This window comes from Magallana gigas, chromosome 9 (genome assembly GCF_963853765.1).
Source record: "Magallana gigas chromosome 9, xbMagGiga1.1, whole genome shotgun sequence".
Classification (NCBI taxonomy): Eukaryota; Metazoa; Mollusca; class Bivalvia; order Ostreida; family Ostreidae; genus Magallana; species Magallana gigas.
This window is the reverse complement of record NC_088861.1, coordinates 5,110,829-5,124,550: the sequence shown is the minus strand read 5'-3', so window position 1 is coordinate 5,124,550 and position 13,722 is coordinate 5,110,829. Positions and strand designations below refer to the sequence as shown.

General features: G+C 31.7%; 1 long non-coding RNA gene and 1 other non-coding gene across 2 annotated transcripts in view; both read left to right on the top strand.

The window, feature by feature from the left end:
- Positions 1-4,785, top strand: LOC136271647 (uncharacterized). Its single transcript, XR_010709582.1, has 4 exons — positions 1-164; positions 1,953-2,014; positions 3,190-3,348; positions 3,733-4,785. It is a non-coding gene; the product is annotated as an uncharacterized lncRNA (long non-coding RNA).
- Positions 4,786-4,928: 143 nt separating this feature from the next.
- LOC117692162 (uncharacterized) overlaps positions 4,929-13,722 on the top strand; it is a 36,275-nt gene continuing 27,481 nt past the window's right edge. Inside the window, exons 1-2 of the transcript XR_010709692.1 lie at positions 4,929-7,211; positions 7,482-7,540. This is a non-coding gene — a transcript (uncharacterized protein). The remainder of the gene's footprint in view (positions 7,212-7,481; positions 7,541-13,722) is intronic.

The window sequence follows — 13,722 nt, the reverse complement described above, 5'->3', positions numbered from 1 at the left end:
AAGTCTAGGAGAAAAAACCAGTTTTCATAATTAGAAACCGGAAAAATATTGTTTCAAGACCATAAGCGATCAAATATATAATTTAGCAGAATGAGACTCCAGAATTATGTTGTAGTCTTGCTGTTGTGTATTTCAACTTTGCACGCATCTTCAAATTGCGAAAGGTAAGAATAACAAGTTTGTAATAATATATTTAGGAAAAAATGTATTTGTAGAAAAAGATATAGCATCTGCATCTGGACATGTAAATGAGAGACGATCAATAAACATAGTCCATTTCTTGGCAATATATATATATATATATATATATATATATATATATATATATATATATATATATATATATATATATATATATATATATATATATATATATATATATATATATAAGTTTAGGTTTAAATTTATTTATGAAATATTGTTCTTTTGCAAGTCGCAGCTGATCACTTTCCTCGCGTACTTTGTAAAATGGAAAACTTTCAAACCGGCCTCTCCCGCACACATCAAAATGTTCACTACACGGCATGTTACGAACAGAAGGATCCCTTATCTGCTGCTTATGTACCCTCACACGGTCGGCTAATTTAGTCCCTGTTTGGCCAATGTAATTTTCTCCGCATCCATCGCAGGTCATGCAAAAAATGATGTTTTTGGATTTGCAGTTCATATTGGAGTTGACTTTGAAAATTGTACCGTTTTTGAATGAAATTGTTTGTCCTGTCTGAATATAGGCGCAAGTCCCACATCAAGAATCCTCGCATTTAGAAACCCGAAACATTTCTTTTGTCGAAGTAAAGTTGGCTCTGGTAAGAAGTTTTTTAAGGTTAGGGGGCTGTCTTCTGCTGTAGATAAGATTGTTTTCCTTTATGATATCCTTTAAAATATTGGACTGATGTAAAACCGGTAAACAATACCTAGTGGTATTGAAAATATTATGATTTCTAGGATTGTAGGTTACAACAAAACATCATTTATTGCATGACCTGCGATGGATGCGGAGAAAATTACATTGGCCAAACAGGGACCAAATTAGCCGACCGTGTGAGGGTACATAAGCAGCAGATAAGGGATCCTTCTGTTCGTAACACTCCGTGTAGTGAACATTTTGATGTGTGCGGGAGAGGCCGGTTTGAAATTTTTCCATTTTACAAAGTACGCGAGGAAAGTGATCAGCTGCGACTTGCAAAAGAACAATATTTCATAAATAAATTTAAACCTAAACCTAATAGATAATTGCATTATTTATTCTGCATTGACTTCATTCAGCTTTCATTTAAATAACCTCTTATTTTAAAACAATATCATCTGTACATATTTTATTACGTTTACATGTGTTTGTAAAAAATAATTTGCCGTCATCTCCAAACATTGTTTACACTGTTCGTGACGTTGTCTACTTTATGACGTCATAATAACGACGTCAACGTTTGTTATTTCTGTTACAATTTGAAATCCACTGAAGAGCCGATCAGGCGAAAGCGCTCTGGATTAAATTAGAGAGAAATGGATTATTGTGTTATCGTCTACTGAAAACCTTTTTCTATGTCGTTAACTATACCAAGGACTTATTCGTTTATATATATATATATATATATATATATATATATATATATATATATATATATATATATATATATATATATATATATATATATATATATAATTAATCATCAAATGAATATACATTTCTCTGCAAAGTATCAAGTTAATTACAGTGAAATCATCATTGTTCGTGAGGGACCAATGTTCAAGGCGTTCGTGGGAAACCAATACCCACGATTTTACATTCCCCAAAACTTATACACAAGCACCTGTTTTATATTTATTAAATTTATCCCGATTACACTACCAAGGAACTTACATCCCCTCAAACCAGGAAAATTTGGCTTCCCATGAACATTGATCACAACGAATTAAAATGATTCCACAGTATCTATTTTATTTTTGACTAGGTTTTCTGAATTTCATTGCCGAGAAGATTGCCAATGGAGTAAGGAACTTAACCAATGTCATGGTCAGTTTAACATAATATATAGCCTATCAATCGGTAGTTTATTAACATATTCCAGTGTCTAGATCTTTTTCTGTGATAACAATACGAATAAGGTTTGTGACACATAGTTCAATACCATTCATAAGTATCGAAAATGATGATGGCAGGGTTTGTATAGCTATACAAATTAAAAATCAAAGTACTGAAGAACTGACGGGAGTTGATTTTGTCAATGTTTATTTTAAAATCAATGATATGTTATTTTGTATGACAAGTACATGTAGTTTCTAATTTGAATTACGCACATTTTTATAATATGAATTTTTAGACTTTTTCGACAAGAATGTCGAGAAACCCCCATATGAATCATGTTAAATAAAATTTAAAGATAAGATAAATTCAATCAAGCTATGTATCAGTAAAAGAAATATTTCTCGAAAATTGTATGGATGCAAGCAATATTGAACTCTAATCTCGTTCAACCAAACGCTCGGCTGACACCGTAAATCTCCGACAAGGATTTACGGAGACAGTCGAGCGTCGAGTTGAACTCTGGCGTAGGAATACATACGACTACAAATTTTTTTTTAATTGTTCGTACCATTTAAAATCTGACTCTTTTCTAGGTATTTATAAAAAAGTTTCCTTGAAAAACAATGCTTTAGCATACATTACATCGAATTGATCGATTATTTTCAAGAACTAAAATTTGTCAGTAGCAATGGTCTGTGCTGGTGTCCAAACACTGTTTCACTTTCGGTTTGTTTGAGTAACTGCATAGGAGAGTTGAATAAAATCAACTCCCAATAACGTACAAATATCAACAATTTCATATTTTATTGGATTATTTGTTTAAAAGTATATAGATATAAGTAATAAGGAATCATTTAAAAAATATTATTAATTGATCAACTACGGTTGAGCAGTTGAGCATGTTCAAATCTATCATTAAGCCCTTTGTTCGCTCCCGACCATGCTTGATCCCTCATAATACTAAATGATTCCCTATTCCTCGAATAAAACAGTTGTTTATTTTATCAAATACAACCAAAAATAAAAAGCAATAAGGGTACATATTTTAAAGGAAAATCAACAATATATATCAAATATCTTTTTTTGCATCTCAATATATTTTTTATATACATATGTCGTTCTTGTTGATCCTAATGATTACATAGCTTTTCATTTAATGATAGACTGTCCGACTGGTTTTTATGGAACTAATTGTTCAAGACCATGCAGGTATCCAAATTATGGAACAAACTGTCAACAGGATTGTTCACACTGTGATCGTCTTCAGTGCAATGCAACATTCGGCTGTTTGACAACTAGTACTGATGCACCATTTCATCAGGGTACATTTAATCTATATCGAAAACAATGTATTGATGTATGACTTATTCATGATTCCTTAATAATGGTCCTCAACCAACAGAAAATCATTCAATTATAAGGTACCCGATGTAGAAGGAGTAAACAGGTCAAAGAGGCTAAAAATATGTACGTTAGATTTAAAAGAGTTAAAAAATGAAATATGAATAAAAGTAGATATAAACAAATGCTGATTAGAAATCGCGATCTGCGGTTCACAAGTTCTATACTTAACCAATTATCAACCAAATCGATACATTCAGGCAGATTAACAAAACATCTAAATCGCTATTTTATGACGTAGGTTCATTAAAAGTGAAAGCCTTAGAGTAGTGAGCTACATTAACTGACCGATTGTTTCTTTTCAGGCTCCTTTGGCCTTGATTTTGTCATTATTGGATTAATAACGTCTGGGTTTTTTGTCATATTTGTTTCCATGACTTGCATATTCCTTGGAAGAAGGTTAAAAAAGTAATCGAGTTTTTATCTTTTATATTCTTTTTCAAATAAGAGTTTGATTGAAATAAGTTGTATCAAGAAGGTTAAATATAATTTGGAAAACATTCATTTCGAAAACTAAACTTTAATTGTAAAAAGTAATAAAAATGTGATAAAGTTGCTTGTTTACAATTCTTTATATGTATACGTTTTAATTTACAAAATTTTAATGTAATGTTAGTACACCTATGTGTACTCTATCCATCAGTGTAATGATTAGGTTTTGCTATTGCAGAATTTGAAATATACAAATTATTTTATGTAGTTAAATATTGAATAGGTAAATCTACAACAAACATTAGAATCAGAAAACATTCTTAAAAAAGACACTTATTCCGACTTTTCTAAAGAGTACTATGTCTCTCCTGAATTTCATGTTCTTTGTTAAACGAGTAAATATATTTCAGTTCCTGCAACATTGTTAAATGTGGAAAACCCTTGTCAACAAACTTTATAGTAACTGATTGAAAAGAAAATGTTTATTTTTGCCTGTTCAAAGACATCAATGTAAACTTAAACAAACTTAGACTAATCTTTAATTGAAATAAATATTTCTTTTGACTTGAAACGTTCATCAGCGAAATTGTTTTTTAAGGTGACATCGAACCTTCTAAAACTTAACCAAGATAAGAAAAAATGAATCATCTTTACAAGGCTGCATCAAATGCGTCTTCAAAATAACAGCTGAAAAAATGGAATCATTTTTATTATAAGAACACTGTTAAATAATGTGTAGATGCATGGGTATTTTGAATATCCTTTGAAAATCAACCATTGCTACATACACAAGTGATAAAATATTACCTAAGGACACTTTTGATACATTGTTTTGTTTTGTTCTTTAAATTAGGGATATTTGTTTTAAGTCAAAGAAAAAGTAGTTCAATCAGACAGAGTTAAGGGGGAACAATGCGCGGATCCAGATTTTTTTTGGGGGGTGGGGGGGTGGACGGGGGCTAAGGATTATCCGTGTTGCCTGAGTTTGATTTATAGCAATTTGAATTTTGCAGTAGGGGAGGGTGGGGGGGGGGGGGTTCCGGGCACCTGCTTTCAGATCCATATATGCTATTGAACGAAAATAATGTGACGTTAGACTGGTACATGTATACAAGTGATTGTTACTGTAGTACATATAAGTTCTGAAATGCGTTTGCCTTTTCCCCACACGTCCGCAAAATTAGGAAAAAAGTAAATGTAAATCACAAACAGAATATGTCCAAACCAAAAGTTATGATGTGGTGTTAACCAGCACTTTCATTGCAATCTTTCTGTTTAATACAAGATTATATGTATTTGAAATACAAAATGTAAGGTTGTTAAATGTCATGTTAGCTGATCACAATTTTTTTTACCTCTTAAAATGTCTAGATAAACATTGAGGTATCCTTTATTGTTATAACAGTTCGTATTAAATAGTATTTAGTGAGAACAACTACAGCATTTTTTTAAAATTCAGTCCATCCAAATATTCTTCTTTTTTAAAGCAAATGAGGGCAAGCTAATTAGACTTCAAACGGTGACTGGAGAAGATGAAACTCCACTGATGACTTAAGCATCAGTGTTTGCCGAACGTATGTTCATGTGTACTGTGCGATTATATTTCTTAAGTGATTAGGTGACGTCGTTGACCTGGTATGTTACTATACGATTATAACAACAAACGTTGTAAATTCGAATTAATCGTATATTTTTCAATTTACTAAACACTATCATTGGTTATGTTACACATTCAGGAATTTATCAGACTACAAATAAATCATGTAAATAGAAGAGGACATTCAATATTCTTGCACCTCAATATGATTATTCTATATAACGCGTCATCTGATTGGTCTAGAAAGTCATGTGACTGGGCGAAAAAAACGTCGTGTCTCCCGGGAAATAAATATCGTGTCTCACCTCTTCTCAGTATTTTCTTATCCAAAAGGTATGAAAAAGCCAATTTGAGCATACCATATTGACAAAAATGATAAAATCAAAAATGTTCTCTTTATGCTGCAAAAATCAATTTTACTATATTTGATTCAAATTTATGAACACAAAGAGAAACAATCTGAAAAAAAAAACCAAAATCACGACGTTTTTAATTTCGGCAAGTCGAAAAATTTGAGAGGTTTAGGAGACCAACGGGTACGCTTACTTGCACCTGTAGGTTACAAGTTAGAACTACGCGTACCTACAGATGAATAAAATAACAGAGTCATTGCATGTTTTGGAGAAAGAGATACGTGTATTAAAACTCCAATGACATACTACATTTTAAAAAAAAAAATTTATGTTTGGTGATATCAGTATTCGCATTAAATATTAAGGCTTACGACAAATAAACATATTTGTTAAAAAAATAGCCAACAGGGAAACAGAGGCCACAAGCTTGACTTTATTGGTACTTTGCAATTTACACGTATGTTCATTCGGATACATACGTGTAGAAATTCGTCATTTCACAAACTGATGACGTAATGCACATATTTTCCTTTCTACACGTACACGTACGCGTACACGTTTGTTTGCTAAACCTCTCTATTAATACAGATTGACTATTTTGTATAATCATTTGTTGTAAGGTATAATAAAACTTTTATTGCACGAATGTTTGGGAAATATGAAAGCTTTTTACTCCAAGAAAAATCATATTTATATATGATTTTTCTTGGGGGAATAAATCTTCATAATAAACTCATCATTACACAATAAATGTATAAAGTTGTTCAGTAGATATCACATGCTTAATTTCCATCACGCATTTAATTATATATCTGAGAATCATAATGACTGTAATCCGAACAATAAGAATGTTAAAACGCTTATTACCAGAATCATAATTTGATATAAAGGCTTTAAAATTCAAGATTCCCCGAGATACGATTTACTCTAAAAAGCGCAACAATAAAGTCACACCACAGTACAGATGGTCTATGCCACTCTCAGATCCATTGCGCTTATTTAGGTCCGTCACTTTGAGAAGCTAAGCAAGGAAGATATATAACCAAATCCGACTGTATTTTTTAACCGAGTAAAGCGGTAAAATTGTTAAATGACAACTTGTTCTTTTCTAGTCGATGAATTTAGCATTAGAATATTCTGATAACACCCAAGAACGATGTTCCTGTCATTTAATAATGGAGAGCTGTGGTAATTCTATCATTTTACTGTTAAACTCTTTTTCCTTGTTTCAAACTAAAATTGAAACATGCCCTAGTTAATAAAAAAAAAAAGGAAATGTGAATCACATTCTGAAACATCAGAATGTATCAACCATGCAGTACAGGGGGATACAATACCAGACGTATGTCGCAGTCACTACGGTTTGCTGCACCATGTTATGTGCGTCTTTAAACTGTGAAAGGTAAAATTCTTAGAAATGAAAAACCTAAACGTATAAAAAATACTTATCTTTGTATATTCATTTATGACACATATATAAGTTTTGTGTCCAATGATTGGGTTGAAGAAGATGCTTTTGCTCTTCTTCGTGTTTTAATAAACTATTCCCTCTTAGAATGTATTTTTAGTACCAATATTATCAATTTGACATACACTGTTTACACTGTATATTTCTTAAAACAATGATTGTTTTTTTTATTTATATAAAACAATTAATTTTATTGTCAAAAAGGAAATCAAAAGAAAACTGTCTTGAGGATTGCCAATGGAGCAAGGTGGACAAGTGCATTGGTCAGTAGATGTATATTCTTTGTAATGTTTTGTTATCGTATTGTTACGTTTTAAATGTTCGTTATACAGAGATACATTAACAAAAATATATGGTTATGTTAAAACTATTTTGTGTTACTTATCATAGTACGACACAAAAATATTGTTTGATTTTTATCTAGTTACCCAATGAAAAATTTATTTTCTATGATTTGACAGATTGTCCGGTTGGTTACTATGGAATAAATTGTTCAAGACCATGCAGATATCCAAACTATGGAATAAATTGTCAGTATGATTGTTCATTGTGTGGTCAGGAAACTTGCAGTTTGGCTTTTGGTTGTATGACAACTGGTAAACAACCTCAGAGTAGTACAAGTAAGATTCTACATTTGCACTAACTGTCATTTTAATCTTTCTAATACTAAAACAGAACAATTTTCTAACAGATGCAAATTAAACTATCATAATTCTCTCTATTTTATGAACTTAAAGGGGAAAACGTATCCATTTATTTAAATGTTATTTGAACTTTTAAAGTTGATGTATACACTTTTTTTAGAATAAAATTAATGATAATATATTTTTTCAGTTAGAGATTATCACATTGTTTGATCCTAGTTTATTAATGTGGCAATTTACTAAAATGAATAGAAGAGCTTATATCAAATGAGATTTGTTATATTTATTTTAGTTAGCAATATCAATATGTGTATTGTTTTTTAAAAATCTGTTTTCCGATTTGCTATTTTGTTTTATCCGTCCGCTTGTCTTTGAACTGTAACTTTTCTAGAAAGTTTTCTGTTTTTATCTCTCGTCGGTTCAATGTAAACTATAATGCAAATCTTTGTGTGAATCTATTTCTTCAAGTATAGTTTTCTTATTTTACACTGAAGACGTTACCATGAATAAATCTGTAACTCAAAATCTACCTGTCTGATATCATTTTTTTTGCTATCGCCTAATTTATTTCTACAATTTATAACGTTAGTTATATTCTGCTTATACTCTGCTCCTGATCTTTATTTTTCCTTAGGACTTTTGATTTAGAACACTGCTTGTAATTTCTACATTTCATTCTTTAGTGAGATCGTTTGATGACTTTAAAACAAGTTTTACACTAATAAACCAGTCTCGTATATTCTTGCTTAAAACATATTTTACCCCCTTGTCCCTTGTCCGTCGCTGGTTTTTGCTTAATTCAAATAGTGCTCTTTTTGTAAAAGATGCACAGATACACGGAAAGAAGCTGATAAATTGGATGTAATGATTATTGCAGATTTTAAAAGAATCCGGTTAAGGATCGCATGTCGTCTCCCCTTAGTCATATGTTGTTCATTCTTAACCAAAAAAATTGTTTTCGGACATAGATCAAAATAAAAGGTCTCTTCTTTATTTATCCTTAACACCAACTCATTTGTAAAGGATAAAGTGGTTCTCTCAAAAGAAATCAATCTCGTTCTTCATCCTTTATATTAAGCGGACCCTTTCAGTTGTTGCCTTATTATAAAGTATTTTTAAAACTGATCATTAGTTCAGGATTGTTCACATTGTAACCGGGAAATATGTAATTCAACCGTTGGGTGTCTGACACAGGACGGGACAATTGACAGAGGTATATATGAGCTATAGCGTACTATAGTCTGTTCCAAGATATTTATTCCGCACATTTTCTTAAATTGTTCAACATTTTGTTTATTTTTAAGTACATATTTCCCTTTTGAAACGCTTCCTTTAGCTTGTCATGATTCAATATACGGATGCAAATATATAAAAAAAAAATCCACGGGGATTTTCCAATCCAAAAGAATTGAAAGTATCCGGACGAAAACGTTTAAAAAATTAAGCGAGGTATTCCTTGTGACTTCGAAATGGAGAAAATATATTTGCATTTTCCTTCGTAATATATAGTACCGATCAGACCCAACCTAACACCAGAGTAAACCCCAACTAAACCCCGGGTTTACTTTCTGGGTTTACTTTGGGTTTACTATTTGAAAATTTGTGTCCACTCGGGATTTACTTTGGGTTTACTAGGGATTTACTTCGGGTTTACTCGAGAATTGATTTTGGAGTCAACTATATGCACTGAAGTGTGAAGCAGACCCGTCTTTATCTTACCATCCTACTGCCTGTGATTCCTGCCCTTTGTATATTCCGAATACACATGTAGCGTCTGCTTTCAGGGTATACTTCTGATCGGGGTTTACTATCTGTGTCCACTCTGGGTTTACTTGGGGTTTGCTTGTGGTTTACTCTGAGTCTATTCTAGTAAACCCAGAAAGTAATCCCAGGGTTTAGTTGGGGTTTACTTTCTGTTAGGTTGGGTCTGATCGGTACTGTAGATAATCAGTTTTCGTTCCTGTGATATTTTGTGAGTAAAAAACTATAAAGTGTCAATGAAGATAAAATTTTCCGTTTTGTCGACTTCAATTGCACTTTTCTCACAGGTATTTTTAAAATGTTTTTTTTTTAAATCGTCTTACTATAAATGTGCGACATAATTATCTAGGGGCAGACTATAAATAAAACATTTGGGAAATTATTATTTATTAAAGCACAAATATATTTTAGATCTCCACAAGGCAAACAATGAGCAATTTTATATTACACAGGATGAATGACTATCTTTAAATTCTCCATAGAGATAGCTCAAAGGTGCTTGATTGTAGCTTAAAGACGATTTTTAAGCCACCTTTAAGCTATATTTGGTGTTTAAAGGTGGCTTAAAGAAAGCATAAAGATGGCTTAAAGGTGCTTAAAGGCAGCTTAAAGACTATCTTTAAGGCACATTTAAGCCACCTTTAAGGACAACTTATAGGTCCTTAATGTCCAAACTTTTTATAGCAACCTTTAGGGCACCTTTACGCCATCTTACGCCAAGTCAATAAAAGTCTTTTAATTCAATATTGTGCTTAATTTATTTTATCAACAAAATGTATTAACTTTATGACAGAAAGGGTATTAAAAACGGTTTTTGCTATAGAAAAAAGAATGAAAAAAATTAAAAACGCCAAAGACGAGGATTACACCCGGGACCCTTCGTTTACTGGCATCACCTCACTCCCTCTGCGCCACAGCAACTTATATCTAATAGGAGGTTTTTATATCCTATAAATTGGTGGCTATTGAATCAATGTAATGAGTGTGTATTTTTTACTTGAAAAGATTTTGACTTCCATTAGGTTTGTACCAATCAATTATATTCAATTTATCCATAATTGATTTCCGTATGAAAGGGCTTTAACTTATGTAATTTACTTTACGTATGACCATCACCTCTATATTTTGATTCATAATACAATGTACATGTACAATGTATATAAACAAAACAAGACATGGTATATGTTGCTCTTTGCCACCTGCATGACTTTAATTGTTACATAACATTGTAACACATTGCGTAAAATTATATAAAATTATATTACGTAACACTACAACAGATGTACAATTGAATTTTAATTGAATTATGTCACAGTCATGCATTTGATCTTAATATGATGTAACTATAATTAATTTCCGAGTAGTGATTAATAATAATATACAAATATGAATAAGGTTTCATATATCACATACCCGGCCGGGTACATCATTATCTACAAAAAAATACATGCATGAAAAAAGAAAAGGTGAAAAAAAAGAAAAATAAAGAAAATGATATAAAATATTTAACACTGGAAAGGTGGAGGGGAGGTGGTGGATTTTTTAAGAAGTGGTCCGAAGGAACAGAATCAGTATTCAAAGATGTTACCCGTGCGGCGTCATGAAAGAAAGTGAATTAGCGCGTCTTTCTAAACAAAGAGAGTCGCTAAAATTTCCGCGTTTAATTTCATTGGTCAAATGATGACACCAACATTACGTGACCAAATAGAGCATTCTCTTCTTCTTGATAATGCACATTTAAAAGTGCGATAACTCGTAGTGCGAAAAATTGTAAAATCAATATATATATCTAAAGCATTTTAAGTAAACTTAAAATTCCTTTATAAATTACATGCATGCATGTAGAATGAAAAACGGTACTTAGTCTTCAGTGAAAAAAAAAATAGATTATACCTGAATGGAAACTGTTAGGCTTACTAGTACTTAGTTAATAAATTTTTACCAAGTTGATATACGTTCACCAAATGAAACTATTTTTAAATGCATTGAACCTCTTATAGTATTAGTTCTACGCAAATTCCCGGTTTTCATGATCACGGCGCCGTTCCAGCATGTGCAATTTAAATAATATTGATTGTTATACATTTACAACAGATCTAGAATAACAGATTAAATGATATATGTTTAAATATTTAAATGTATACATGATTTTTAAACTATCAATTCTATAACAAACAATATTACTAATAACCGGTGGCGTATTTACTGCATGTGGCAATTGCAAATGATGTATACATATATATGTACATGCAAGTGTATGATGTACCCGGCCGGGTATGTGACATATGAACCCTGATACATATTTTAAAATAATTAACCCAATTTATGATCACCAATACAGTAATTAATTAGCTTCTAGATTTCACTCTTACTTACTTGTATCTTTAATTTGTAGACGTAACATTTTTAAAACCCAGAATTAGGAAATAATACTTTGAGAATGAATTACAAATGTAAATAAACTTTCATTTACTGGATTTATCGTACTAAGATTTCAACGCCTATAGAAACCTTGACGTGCATCTCAGCACACGACAAACCTGTTGTGTATATCTTGTAAATTCTGTGTTTGTTTCAGAAGTTTTCCTAAGTTGGACAAACAATAGATTCTAACTAGATTTACAAAAACGAAGAAAACTATGTCTAGACAAACAAAGCAGTATACTGCCCGATATAACAAAGGCAGTTGAGAGTCTTTTCATCTTTAACATGGATCTAGCAGATCTGGAATAAGAGCTTTCACCGGTTAATTAATAATAGGAAACAAACATACCTAATATATAATTTCATGCGCAGATTTAGATACAGAGACTGCGCTCAGCCCTACAATAATTTTGAAACTAAAAAAATAATAATAATAAAGAATTCTATAATTGCAATCTGTGTCCATTTGAGCGGTGTTGATGATAGCAACCTTCATGCGATGTTCAACTGAGCGACAATTAAAACCGCCTGGAACACCAGCCCCCCCCCCCCCCCCCCCCTTGAAAATTATGTCATCACTCGGAACACCCCTTCCCATCCCTATAAAAGAGCTTTGGCATTTAATGTATGTTTTTAAGATGAATATGTTCAGTTTGATCAACTTGAGTTAAAGGGAACTTAAAGAAGGTGTAAAGACAACTTAATGGGAGTGTAAATGCCACTGAAAGATGACTTAAGCTTAAAGGTGAATTAAAGGTGGCTTATAGATTGTATATTCTTTAAGCCACCTTTACGCCACCTTTAAGTCATCTTTACGGACTTGCTTAAAGATTGTATTTCGCCCTGTGTTAGAATAAAAAAGAAAACAAACAAGGCATCTACAATACACTCTTTTTTACTTGCCTTCAACGTTTTTCATCACGAAGCTGCGTTGCTTTTAAATAAGAAAGACGTTTTTTAGATAATTGTTTCACTTTTGCTACAGTGTAAAAAATTGACAAATATGTGATCTAAAGTTGGAATAAAAGCCACATAATTTTAATAAACCAAACAATACAAATATTTGTTTTTTTTTTATCACAACCCGATATAATTAAGTATGCCTTGCAGATATGCAGTTATTCTTATCTAAAATGTTTGTAAACAAATATATGCTGTCAACGGATTTCGTGTTTGGCCTTTATACAAGATAAAATACTCTTAGAATTAAAAACAATCCAAAAGGTTAACTGTAGCCGTCTATTCTTCAAAACAATGGATTAAAAAATATCCATTCTTAAACATAAAGGACAGAGACAGGTAAAAACTGCTCACTTATTGGACGGCTACAAGTAAGATGAAAACAAGAAAATCAGCATCACCTTTGCACATAAACAAACATATTCAATGTTTAACACCTTGGGAATTAGACAGGCACTAGCATGATACAGGAAGAAATATTTAAAACTTGACTGTGAATAGTATCCAGACTTATATAAATGTAAATCTACTCCATTTTTCGGAATCACGAATCAAAACTTATCCACTTTATCACATTAATAACTTGTAACCCCAAATCCATTTAGATATGATCAGAACTTTGACAAAGAAAAAGGTACATTTTCTTTCATTATATA